Source organism: Hoplias malabaricus, chromosome 5 (assembly GCF_029633855.1).
Source record: "Hoplias malabaricus isolate fHopMal1 chromosome 5, fHopMal1.hap1, whole genome shotgun sequence".
Taxonomy (NCBI): Eukaryota; Metazoa; Chordata; class Actinopteri; order Characiformes; family Erythrinidae; genus Hoplias; species Hoplias malabaricus.
The window spans coordinates 23,513,323-23,525,327 of record NC_089804.1 but is presented as its reverse complement, the minus strand read 5'-3'; the positions used below and the strand labels follow the sequence as shown (position 1 = coordinate 23,525,327).

Sequence of the window (12,005 nt, the reverse complement as noted above, 5' to 3'; positions counted from 1 at the left end):
TCATTTTTACAGCAACGAGGCCACTATCACCTCTAATATTTATGATTTTATTTTAAAGGGCCCAACAAACCTTCATTTGTTCGTATTTAAATTCCTCTCATGATGTTTCTAACGTTTATGTGGTGTGTATTATATAAGAACATTTTCAAATCTCCTTATACTTTAAATTAAATTAAATTAAATTAAATTAGATCCCAAGCCTTTAAGTGTCAGATGTGTGCAACAGTTTGTGCACCACTGGTCAAATTAGCCCACGTTTCTTAATTAAAATTAAAAAAGCATTTCAACAAATTTTAATAAAAAAATATATTTATTGAAGAAGAAAAACAAAAAGAAAATAAATAATTTAACTTTGCTTTAACAGATCTTTTAATTTAAAAATTTTTAAAATCTATTCACCCATTCTGTCAACTTTAGCCAATAAACTGTGAATTTACGTTATATGTCTGTGATTTTAGCATGTAAGTATTTATTTATTTATTTATTTTATTTCCACAGGAGTGTTTACAAGCTGCCTACAACTGATATGCAAATAAGCTCTGTCCGGATTTGCACTGTTTTTTCCCTCAATCATAAAGCAGTCACAATTGAGACCTCCTTATATCCTCTTTCAGTGTGACTGGGCGGGGCTAAGATGCTGTAAGCTGAATGTGTGCGTGTGTCAGTGTTAATGAATTCACAAAAAAATGTTTTTATTCTGTTTTATTCTGTTGTATTTATAGCAATATATTATGAATGTTTTTAAGTATCCCTAATATAATGCCTTTAAAATAGCAGTGCATCTTTAAGCAAAAGCTTTATATTTAGTTATTTAATTTTATTTATGTGTGTTTTTCTCCACTAGGACCGTAAATGTGCCTTGTGTTTGGTCAAAGGGGAATTCCACCATTTTTTTCAAAATCTCCCCATAATTCAGTCAGGGTTTGAGGTGTAAACAAAATGCAGATACTGATATGATTTAGATCAGGCGCCCCTATGTTTTTCTTCCCTCTCTTGTCCTTATTTTTCCAAATGGATTCTTACATAAGTCGTATGAGAAGGGGGTCTGGGGGGAAGGGATGAAAGAAGCTATTTTTAGCCTGTGTTTGTATGGAATATGGTTTATGGTTGGACGAGCTTTCAGACCGTTTTCATCACACAGTGTGTAATATCATCTCTCTCCTGTTGATTCTGATTTATTTTTTTGTAACTCGTTGCAATGAATCAGATCATATTCACTGTTGCGGTTCAATACTGCTTCTAAAAGGGCATTTACCGGAAATTTGTTGTAGTTTAAGTCTCTGCACTTCTTGGATGGCTTTACACCAGATGTAGGACCTTTCCTGTGAGGACTCGATGGCATTCAGCCACATAAACATTAGTGAGGTCAGATGCTCAGGAGGGTCCCAATTTGTTTGACGCATTTCTATTCATTGTATATGAAGTTGGCTTTGTTTAAACATGAAATATCTTCATAAGAATGATCCTTAATCATATTTTAAGTATTTCCTTATTTTCCGCACTCTCGTTTTGAAAGAGTGATGTCTTCCATTGGTTTAATGTAATATAAGGACCGCAGGGACCCAGGTGGGGTGCGGTAATGAAAAAGCAACTGCATTTCTGAAGTCAGTGTTTAGACTGAGAAGTGTGTGAATCTTCTTGTTTCGTGATAAACACCCTCATGATCACGTGTGTGTTTTTGTGCTATTTGATGGAACTGATATTTTCCTGCAGGGATTTGCTCTGAGATCAAACATCTTTTGATGTATAGGGTCAAAAAAATCATAGTAACACAACCTTACGACTCCTTGTGAAAACACCAGGAGAGATTTGGTTTAAATACTGTTTTAAAGTCTGGAGGTTTAATGGATGTGTCATTTCTGGAAATACAAAGTGTTGTTGATGGCAGTGATATATGATGTGCACTCATTGGCCACATTTATGATGTGAGTGTGTGTGTTTGTTTAATGAAAAGGGGGTCATTCCTCAGAGATGGCTCATGTTAATCACTGAGCTCTTTTATAAGAGGCTTATCATCACCAGGATAAAGACAAACAGCCTGCACTCACTGCAGAAACCACCAGCAGCACCAGCACTGTCACCATCACCATCACCATCACACCCTCACACCATCTCTCTCCAACCGTAATCCAGCACATCAACCACTCACATAATGTACATTATTATATACAGATGTGTGGTGAGAGGCACAGAGATATGATGAGAACTGGGGCTGAGTCAGTGGCGAACTGAATATTCTGTTGTTGTCAGTGGATCCACAAAGGACACTTCACAAAATCCCAACATTCCCTGAATTCTCCCAGTTATTTTTGTCGTCTGAGAAGTTAGAATGAACAGAGTGCTGACTTTTTGCAGAAACACAGGTGCTAAACACACAGTGTTGAAGTCTGTTCATGTGTAATAACACGTGTGTGTATGTGCTTGTGCATATGCCTGCGTTTGTGTGTTTTTTGTTTCCTTGTATATATGTTAATACTTACTTACACACACACACACACACACACACACACATATATATGATGTCTGTTCAGTTACATTAGATATGTACGGTGTGTATATGTGCGCATGCTCATGCCCCAGATTAAAGGCCGTTGGAGTGATGACAACACATAGTAGCTGCGTCTGACAGGCAGATGTGCACAGCTGTCTCTCTTCCTCTTTCTTTCCTCTTATCTCTCTCTCTCTCTCTTTATTTCTTTCTCTCCCTCTCCCTGGCTTCTCTCTGTCTCTTTACTCATCACTCACTCAATTTTTTGGACCATGATCTTAGTCTTTACATTGCTTCTGTTTTATCTTTCACTTTCTATATCTATCTTTCTGTTAAAATTGGCTAAATTAGGGATAAAATGGTTCACTTAATGAATATGTAATTTACAGCATTGGCTTTAAAAGCTTATTGGCTGAGCAATATTTAAATAAGCTTGCACTCATTTGAGAAAAAACAAACAAACAAAAAAAAACGGTGTGTGTGTTGCCCTGTAAAGGACTGGCGCCCCCTCCAGGGTGTGTTCCTGCCTTGAGCCCAATGATTCCGGGTAGGCTCTGGACCCACCGCGACCCTGAACTGGATAAGTGCTTACAGACGCATGAATGAGTGAATAGTTATAAATCCAAATTTCGGAGACATATTCCTTGTGGTCTTGCAGTAGTGAGAAGAAGGTGCTCCATCACCACCTGGGTGGTCCTCTGAAGCATGATGATACAGATGTGTTTTGAGGAAAAATGCACATCTGTGAGATTTGATGGATGTGCAAAGAGCATATGGTTTTACATTTTTACCCAAGGTCTCAAAGGAAATGCATTGATTTATTAAACCTTGATTTAGTAAAACAACTTGACTCCGGTCTCCATTCTCTTGAGGCTGTGGTAATATAGGTCAGAAACTGAGAAACCTGACTGGGGGGGGGGGGATGAGAAAGAGAATGAGAGAGAGAGAGAGAGAGAGAAAGAGAATGAGAGAGAGAGAGAGAGAGAAAGAGAATGAGAGAGAGAGAGAGAGAGAAAGAGAATGAAAGAGAGAGATAGAGAGAGAATGAAAAAGAGAATGAAAGAGAGAGATAGAGAGAGAATGAGAAAGAGAATGAGAGAAAGAGAATGAAAGAGAGAGAATAAGAAAGAGAATGAGAGAGAGGGAGAATGAAAGAGAGAGAGAGAAAGAGAATGAAAGAGAGAGAGGGAGAATGAGAGAGAAAATGAGAAAGAGAATGAGAGAGAGGGAGAAAGAGAGAGAGAATGAGAGAGAGGGAGAATGAGTGAGAGAGAACGAGAGAGAGGGAGAATGAGAGAGAGAAAGTGAATGAAAGAGAGAGAAAATGAGTGAGAGAATGAGAGAGAGAGAGAGAGAGATGGAGAATGAGTAATTTGCTCCACAGCATCCAACATCTTATAAGTAGTTTTGGTGTGAGGCCAGATCTTGAACAGCTGTTATGGGCACTTTTATATTTTAATGAATATTTCTACTTATTTTCCTTTTGTTGTTTACTTCTTTCTGATCTTTAGTTTATTTAATTTTTTTGTTAAATCCTCCTCTGTTCAGCCCAAGCCCTCAGTTTACAGCTGTCCCCATTGAATGAATGACTTAATGCATTATTCTAAACAGAAATTAAATATATGAAGAGACAGACAAATGTGTCTCCTTGGTTTACCTCAAGTTTGAAATGTACTTAACTCATTTTCTCTTGATTTTTCTGCAGGTATCTGTATACAGAGCCCTCCTCACCATCTCTCAGTATGTGGTTTCCCAATAAACACAGCAATGAGGGGTTTCCATGCTGATCTTTCTCCTCATTGACTTCAGGGATCTCAACTAAAGCATGGAATCCTCCTCTGGAGTTAATAGTTTTCAACTAAATCCACACAAACTTCAGTTCTCCACACAAACCGGCCTCAGGGCATCGTAAGCACCTGGAAAGACACACAGGTGAGTCATCTGCATCTTTATTCTCTGCCCGAGGGTTTACTGTCATTTAAATTCCTGCTATATACATGTTTTTGTTAACCTCAAGCTTGTGATCCCTCTGGTCTTTATCAAATGGCAAAATAAAGAATTTAATAGGAATGTGAGCTGGGAGTCAGTAACGTTAATGTTTCAGGGCACCGGGGAAGTGAATTCTGAGACATTTGGTTGGATCGTAGGTGTTAGGGCACATTAAAAGTCCAAAAGTGTATAAGTGGCCTTCCCCATGTGTTTATGGATATCTCAAATACTGAGTGAATTCAGTTAGTTTAGGGTGTGGACACCTATATGCAGTTGTGTATGATCTCTATAAAAAATACAGAGCGGCTGCACATGAGCATAATCTCACCAAGCTCAATGCTAAGAGTCCTCTAGAGGGGTGTAAATCCCAGCCCTAAGCTTTGGCATATTGGAGCTCCATCCAATAACTGTGGGATGAGTAACATATATAAGGACGAATGCAGTCAAATCACCACAGCAATGTTCCAATATGTAGTGTAAATATTTCTCAGAAGAGTAGAGATGTTTACTGCGGCAAACGTCTTATGTTCCATTTGGAAATGATGCACATTTGGCATAGCTACCATCTTCTATAATCATAATAATGCCATTCAGTAGGAGTTAACCCTTTAATCAACTGTTTTTTGAACGTAAGGGTCTTTTAATGAGCCACATTTCAACTTAAGAAAAACAAATGTGCCTTATTTGCATAAACATGAATGCAGTCTTAATTGACTACAAAGGAAATGAGGTGTTCTTTGATATTGATCTGAATAAATAAAGAATATAAAAAAAAATCAGGGTCCTTGACCCTCACTAATGTTTTTCAGTTCGTTTAAACTGCGGACCATCTGCCGAGCCATTTGTCTCTGTGTGTTTTTCTTCATGTAGTATCTCAGTCGACTGAGTTCTCTCTTTAGAATCAGTCGGACCGTGTCGAGGAGAAGGCTAGACACAACACACTCCTGGTTTGAGACCTGAGTGTAAACTGAGCCCCTAGCTGTGTCTACAGGGAGAAATTTGTCCAAACGCCAAGTGCACGACCCCCTCACAAACACATGTCCCAAAACAGCTGGGAATTCCAGCCGGACATCGCTGAGATTCTGCTTCATCATGAATTACACCTTTCTCTTTGCCTGCTGTAAACTCCCTCCTGATTTCGAGGAGATTTTCACTTCTCACCAAATATTTATGCATTAAAATATCCTACAGATATTTTATTTGATTATTGCTTTAAAGGGTTAGTGTTCTGAAAAAAACACCTTCTTCTTCACCTTAAATCTGCTCTTATTTAAAGGGGAGGGACATATTATTCAAAAATCACTACTTCAGTGCATGTGCACATTAGGTTGGGGATCTGGAGCCAACTAACCCACACACTGTGAAACAAGACCACCCAGTCAGTATTCTGTGGGCTGCATAAGACAGTAAAGAAGGTATAAAATGAGCTCTTATGAGATTGTGCTGCTGCTTACATAGGGTGCCTATACTTTAGGATTGTCCCGCCTCTCATCTAAATCTCTCTAATCACAATGTTGGATCCAGGTTTATCTGAGAGTGCAAAGGCAAATAAACAGAGCAAAACAGACAAAATTGCGGAGAGCACTGAGTAAACTTGAGAAAAGAGAAACAAGCGAAAAAACTATATAAAAAAAAAAAACGTTTCTGCTCCTCACTCCTCACCGCTGTGTGCTTGGGTCGGGGTGAACAGCGAGACACTCATTTTCATTTATAGGAACAGGCGCTGAAACCAGACATTCTGGACAGGGCTGTTTAGACACAGGGTTGCTGTGGTGTTTGAGTATTGTGGTGTTTTGACTGAAGCAGGTCACAGACTGCACTCGTGAAAGAGGGGTAGAACATGTTCCCTTTAAGAGGGGATTCATTCATTCATTCGTTCATTCAGTATCTATAACCGCTTATCCTGTTCAGGGTCGCGGTGGGTCCAGAGCCTTCCTGGAATCATTGGGCACAAGGCAGGAATACACCCTGGAGGGGGCGCCAGTCCCTTACAGGGCAACACACACACATTCACTCACACACTCACACCTACGGACACTTTTGAGTAGCCAATCCACCTACCAACGTGTGTTTTTGGACTGTGGGAGGAAACCGGAGCACCCGGAGGAAACCCACGCAGACACAGGGAGAACACACCACACTCCTCACAGACAGTCACCCGGAGGAAACACACGCAGACACAGGGAGAACACACCACGCCACATAAAATAACTTTAGTTTCTTTACTGTGATGTCCTTCCTGTAAAAAAATAAAATATCACAATATAAGTTTCACAAAATATAAAGGACAGCTGCTATGTTCAAATAAAAATGTGAAAATTGAGCTTTTTTTTTTTTTTGGAAGTGATCATATTCTCTTATTCTCACTCAGAAACTAAAAATACTCACGCATGAGATTCAGATAAAAAATCAGTAGAGAAGTCATATACAGGTACAACATACGGGTTGACACCAATGTAAATGTAAACTGGAACATAATCTTAAACACGATCTGCAGCTGTGAGGTCCCGTTCATGAGGTTCCCCACAGGGACAGCAAAACAAGATACGAACACACACTCACACACACACACTCACATTCAATGCCCCCCAGACGGCCCACCCCCCTCAGACTCTGTTCTCTTTGATCTGTGTCCTACTACAGTCTGTCTGCTCCTGTTTTTTTTTTTTTTTCCTCCCCATTTATTTACATTTTCTCCTTAGGCACAGATTTAGATTTAGACTCAGCCCTCCCCCTTCCCCCTCTTGCTTTCCTGCCTCCTTCCTCCCCAACAGCCGAGTGTAGTTTTGAGTCGAGTTTCAAAACTTCACATGTATTTTTAGATTTCTTTCGCACTGTATGTCCAAAAGTAATTAGACACCCCTTCTAATGAATTCATTAGAATTGAGTTCAGCTGCTTTAAACTGCACATGACCCCAGGCCCATGGTGCTCAATGCCAAGAGCCTGCTACTGGGCTGTGGAGCAGTAGAAGTGTGTTTTCTAGAATACTTCTGGGATGTGTTGGCATTTGTGATCCAGATTATGAGTAACTGACCTCACTATGGTTCAGCACCTACTGTAAAGCCTTGACAGGAGACGGGTACAGTGATGTGGCACAGAGGTGGAGAGCGTGCCTAAGGCCAGGTTTTCACATTTCTATCACTAATGTTTCCGGATGGTTGTGTGTGTGTGTGTTTAGAGGTGCTTCTCTTAATTGAGGTCTCTCTAAAGCCATCATTGATTTTGTCTGAGGTCTCTGTTGAGGGAGACTAGATGCAGGAAATTACAGAATAACACGTCAAATGTGTGTGTGTGTGTGTGTGTGTGTGTGAAGGGGTCTGACTGGATCATGTCCTAAATAAGATGTAAAAGCAGGAAATGACTAACATAAATCACTGACCCCTAAAGCATCACGGAACAAACCTGCTGAGCCTCTCTCTCTCTCTCTCTCTCTCTCTCTCTCTCTCTCTCTCTTTCTCTTTTTTCTCTCCCTCTTTCTCTTTTTCTCTCTTTCTCTTTTTCTCTCTCTCTTTCTCATTACCTCTCTCTCTCCCTCTCTCTCTCTCTCTCATTATCTATCTCTCTCATTCTCTTTCATTATCTATCTCTCTCTTATTTTCTCTATATCTCTCTCTCTCTCTCTCTCTTTCTCTGTGTGTGTGTGTGTTTGCACTTCCTTTTCATATGTGAAATATGGTCTGATGCTGATCATCTGTGTAAACCCACAGGGTATCAACTGGCACTAAGTCTACCCCCATTAGAATGGAGGGTGTGTTATTATAATAAATCTACCAGTTAAATTAAATATCAATTTCCAAATACATTTTAAATAATTCCTAAATTACTAATAATGTTTAGCTTCTAATTATTAAAAATTAAACAATCTCTATGAAGAGTTAAAAATAAAATGTAAGAGCCAGTTTTTACCCATTCGTCATGTTGTAAACAGAGGGGGATCCATTTGTTTGAGTTTGTAGACAATATAATACACTAGAACGCGATGTTAGTGCTGTCTGGATGCACTGAGAAGTTTCATTATATTTCAGATTGCTTCATTATAAACTGCCCCCTGAGGATACATAGCTAAAGACTGCAAATGGGTGCCAGTTTGACTTGTGCTGTACTTTATGTCACACAGATTATATTCTCCTATTCAGACAAATAAATAAAGTAGAAGTTAATTTGGATTATTTCGCAGATTAACAATGTAATCCATGAAGTAAAGGGCTAGTTGTTGTTGTTGTTGCAGAGCCCTCTCTGATGGTGTGTGAATATGGAAACCTGTGTTTCACACCCTGCTGATTATCTGTGAGTGGAAATGGAGCAGGATGTGTTTTTTGGCCTTGAGCTCGAGTGAAACCTGTTTATTTAATTCAGATGGTTGTGGTATCAGTGATTTTTGAGTTTGTCTTGTTATTTCAGGCTGATGTTTGAGGAGCGGTAGCTGCTGAGATTTGTTTCAAATGTGAAGATGAAGCTGGTTTAACCCCTTAATGTTTGACTTGAAGGTTAGCTATAGACATCCCTCCATTATTCAGTGTCTGAGACGTAAACACAGTGATGGAGTGTTTCGGTGCAGTGGTTGATTGTAGACAATCTTGTGGAGTCAAATGTCTCTCCAATGTTGAATAGAAACAGGCCTCTCCAAGACTTCAATAAAAGTCCAGCACTTAATTTCCTCCACAACCAGCGGTGACCTCCAGCTGTCTACAGGGTTTTATTTGAAGAACGATGAAGATAAAATACATCTCTCCACCAGGAGTTTGTTTAGAAAAATACGCTTTTAGACAAAATCGTCAGAAACAATGTGGTGTAACCAGTTTGGACTGTGATTATAACATAATTGCTGTTTGAAAATTTGTTCTTTTTGATCTCTTTAAAATCAATAGTACATTTGAAAAAATGTCATTTATCTGTTTTATTCGAATCAAAATAAAATCAAACGGAAATAAATGCTGTTAATCAAACAATGCAAATTATTTATTATTTTTGCATCAGTTTTAATCTCATAAACACTTTTTATCAATGTCTTCTATATCATGATTTTACAGTGTATTATTTCATTTTGTTTAGGAAAATATTCCTGTTTTTATTTCCATTTAAATCTGTGCTATGTTTCAAAAACCCGCTTGTCCAGCTTGTGTGGTTGCCACAGAGAATAAACTCTCGAAGGGAATCGTAGCCTAATTCCCAGAGTCCCCTGTGGCATGCTGGGTAAACAGTGCCGTAAATATCCGGACAGATCCACTGACCAGATTATGGTGTATATTTTTCCTTTAGAATAGCAACAATATCCTTTTTTTCCACAGGATTACAAAATTAGAGCACGAGGACAAACGAGCCGAGGTTAATCTTGTTCCCTTTCGTCTGGTTATTCCCTCCCTTCTTTTCTTTTCCCTCTCTTTCTCATTTTCTCTACATTTCCATTATTGATCTGCTTTATGGCTGCTCCAGTTCTCTGTTCATTAAAGGGGGTAGAGGTCACTGTCTGGGAGAGTGTTTTAATTTGTATTTTAATATTAATTCCCCAGCTTAATTTTTCCCGCTTTTACTGAATGGAAATCCTCTTAGAGCAGAATTACACCACATTTCCCCGTGAACACAGAAAAGGAAAGTCAAGGCCGTCGGATACTTTGTGATGTCATTCCTGATGCACCCACCCCCATACTTCCCCTTGCTCCAGTCTCTCCTCACACTTTTGTTGACGCTGTTATTTTCCCTGCCCTTTGTGTGCTGTATACTTCCTACATCATAAATATCAATCACAAATTTGTAATAAAATGTATATTTGTAAAATGACTTTGTAATTAATAATGATTCTGAATTGCTTGTGCGCAAAAGCCTTAGTATGCGTTGAGTATTATATATTTTCGATATTTAACAGTCATTAGCTGCTATTTATAGTGTATTATAATAGAGTATCTTAATATTCAAACACTGTGATTTACTCGTGGGTCTGGGGAGTAAATAAAGTGCTATAAGGTTTAATAGTTTCAGCTCTGTTCAGCATTTAAAGAGTTAATCCGAAGCAGTGAGTGAGGGAAGAGGAGGTGGAGCGAGAGGGGGCTCGACCACAGCTGCTGGAGCAGGCGAGAGAGTCTGACCCCCATTCTGCTTTTACGCTCTCACTCACTCACTCACTCACTCACTCACTCCTTCTGTGTCTCTTCACACTTTCAGAAACACTCTCCTATTTCTCCCTCTTTCTCTCTCACACACATTCTTCTCCTTTTTAATATTTTAAATATTTTTGTCTGTTCCTCTCTCCCTCTCACCTTTTCTATTTCTCTTTCTCTTTATCTCCCTACTCTCTCGCTGTCTCACCCTCACTCACTCACTCACTGTTTCTCTCTCTCTCTCTCTCTCTCTCTCTCTCTCTCTCTCTCTCTCTCTCTCTCGCCTGAGGAACAATGGAACCGCTGCAGTCTTGCGAACGCTTCCCTCCTGCTCTGGATTTCAATCAGAGATAAAATAAATAGCTGATAAAAATAGATAAATAAACAGGTCTGTTTTGGTCGGACTGGTTTTGATCAGTAAAGGCTTGCACACAGTGCAGCCTCCATTCATTACTCAACTCTGTTTCTGAGGCACATGATGGACAGTTTCTTAAAGCTGCTGGACCCAGAACTGCTAATTTTAATGGAGTGACATTGCACTTTTTTGCACTTTTTTTTTGCATATTTATTTCTTGTTTTGCTTTGTTTGGATTTGTATTTGTTCATCATCTTCATTATATTGGATGCAAAAGCAAGCTCTAACAAGGTAGGATATGTTTTTTATTTGTTTATGAACACGTATAGGGACGTAACTGTCTAATGTTCTGTGAGGATTTCAGCCATGCGTGAGTTCAGGAACTAATGAATTCGATCTGGATCACAAACAGCACTCCGACACATCCCGAAGAACACAGCTCCACTGCTCCACAACCTAGTGCTGAGATGTCTTGCACATTTCTAGTCGTCTGTAATCAGGAATTGAAGTAATCCTACTTATTTGTTGTTCCTCTTGGTATAGGGTGGCCCTCCAGCTCCCCAAACACTCTAACGATGTTAGACAACATAGGTGTCTCCTGGGAGATGGTCTCCTCCAAGCGTACACAGCTGGTGTAATGGAACTGGGTATTTATTGATCTCTAATCATGAAGAGCTGATGTAACAGAATGCAGAGTTAAGAGTCCTCCTGCAAGCGTGTTGAGCTGATGTAACAGAAATAGCATGTAGTGTTCTCCTCCAAGTGTACTGAGCTGTTGTAACAGATCTGGGCAGTTGTGTTCTCCTCTGAGGGAGTAGAGGGCCAATGGCGTTGTGTTAGCAGCAGCATGATAATGGTTACATGTCTCATAGTAAAAATGGCAGGAAAAAGTGTGTAAAAATCCCAGAAAAAACGTTCATGCCGAGAGGGATACTTTATTATATATGCCACTTGTGTTTGTGTGAAGCGATTAAAAATGCATGAGCTGTTATGTATGAATTTATAATGTGGACGCATATGAAACATTGTTCTGTGATTTTGAAAATGCTTTCATGGATTATTGCACAAGCGTGGTTA

At 39.4% G+C, this 12,005-nt stretch overlaps 1 protein-coding gene across 1 annotated transcript in view; it reads left to right on the top strand.

Annotated features, from left to right (window-relative positions):
* LOC136696034 (nck-associated protein 5-like) overlaps nt 1-12,005 on the top strand; it is a 64,211-nt gene that overhangs the window by 568 nt on the left and 51,638 nt on the right. The window contains exon 2 of the mRNA XM_066670113.1: nt 4,194-4,420. The gene's annotated coding sequence lies outside the window, so the exon portion shown is untranslated. The remainder of the gene's footprint in view (nt 1-4,193; nt 4,421-12,005) is intronic.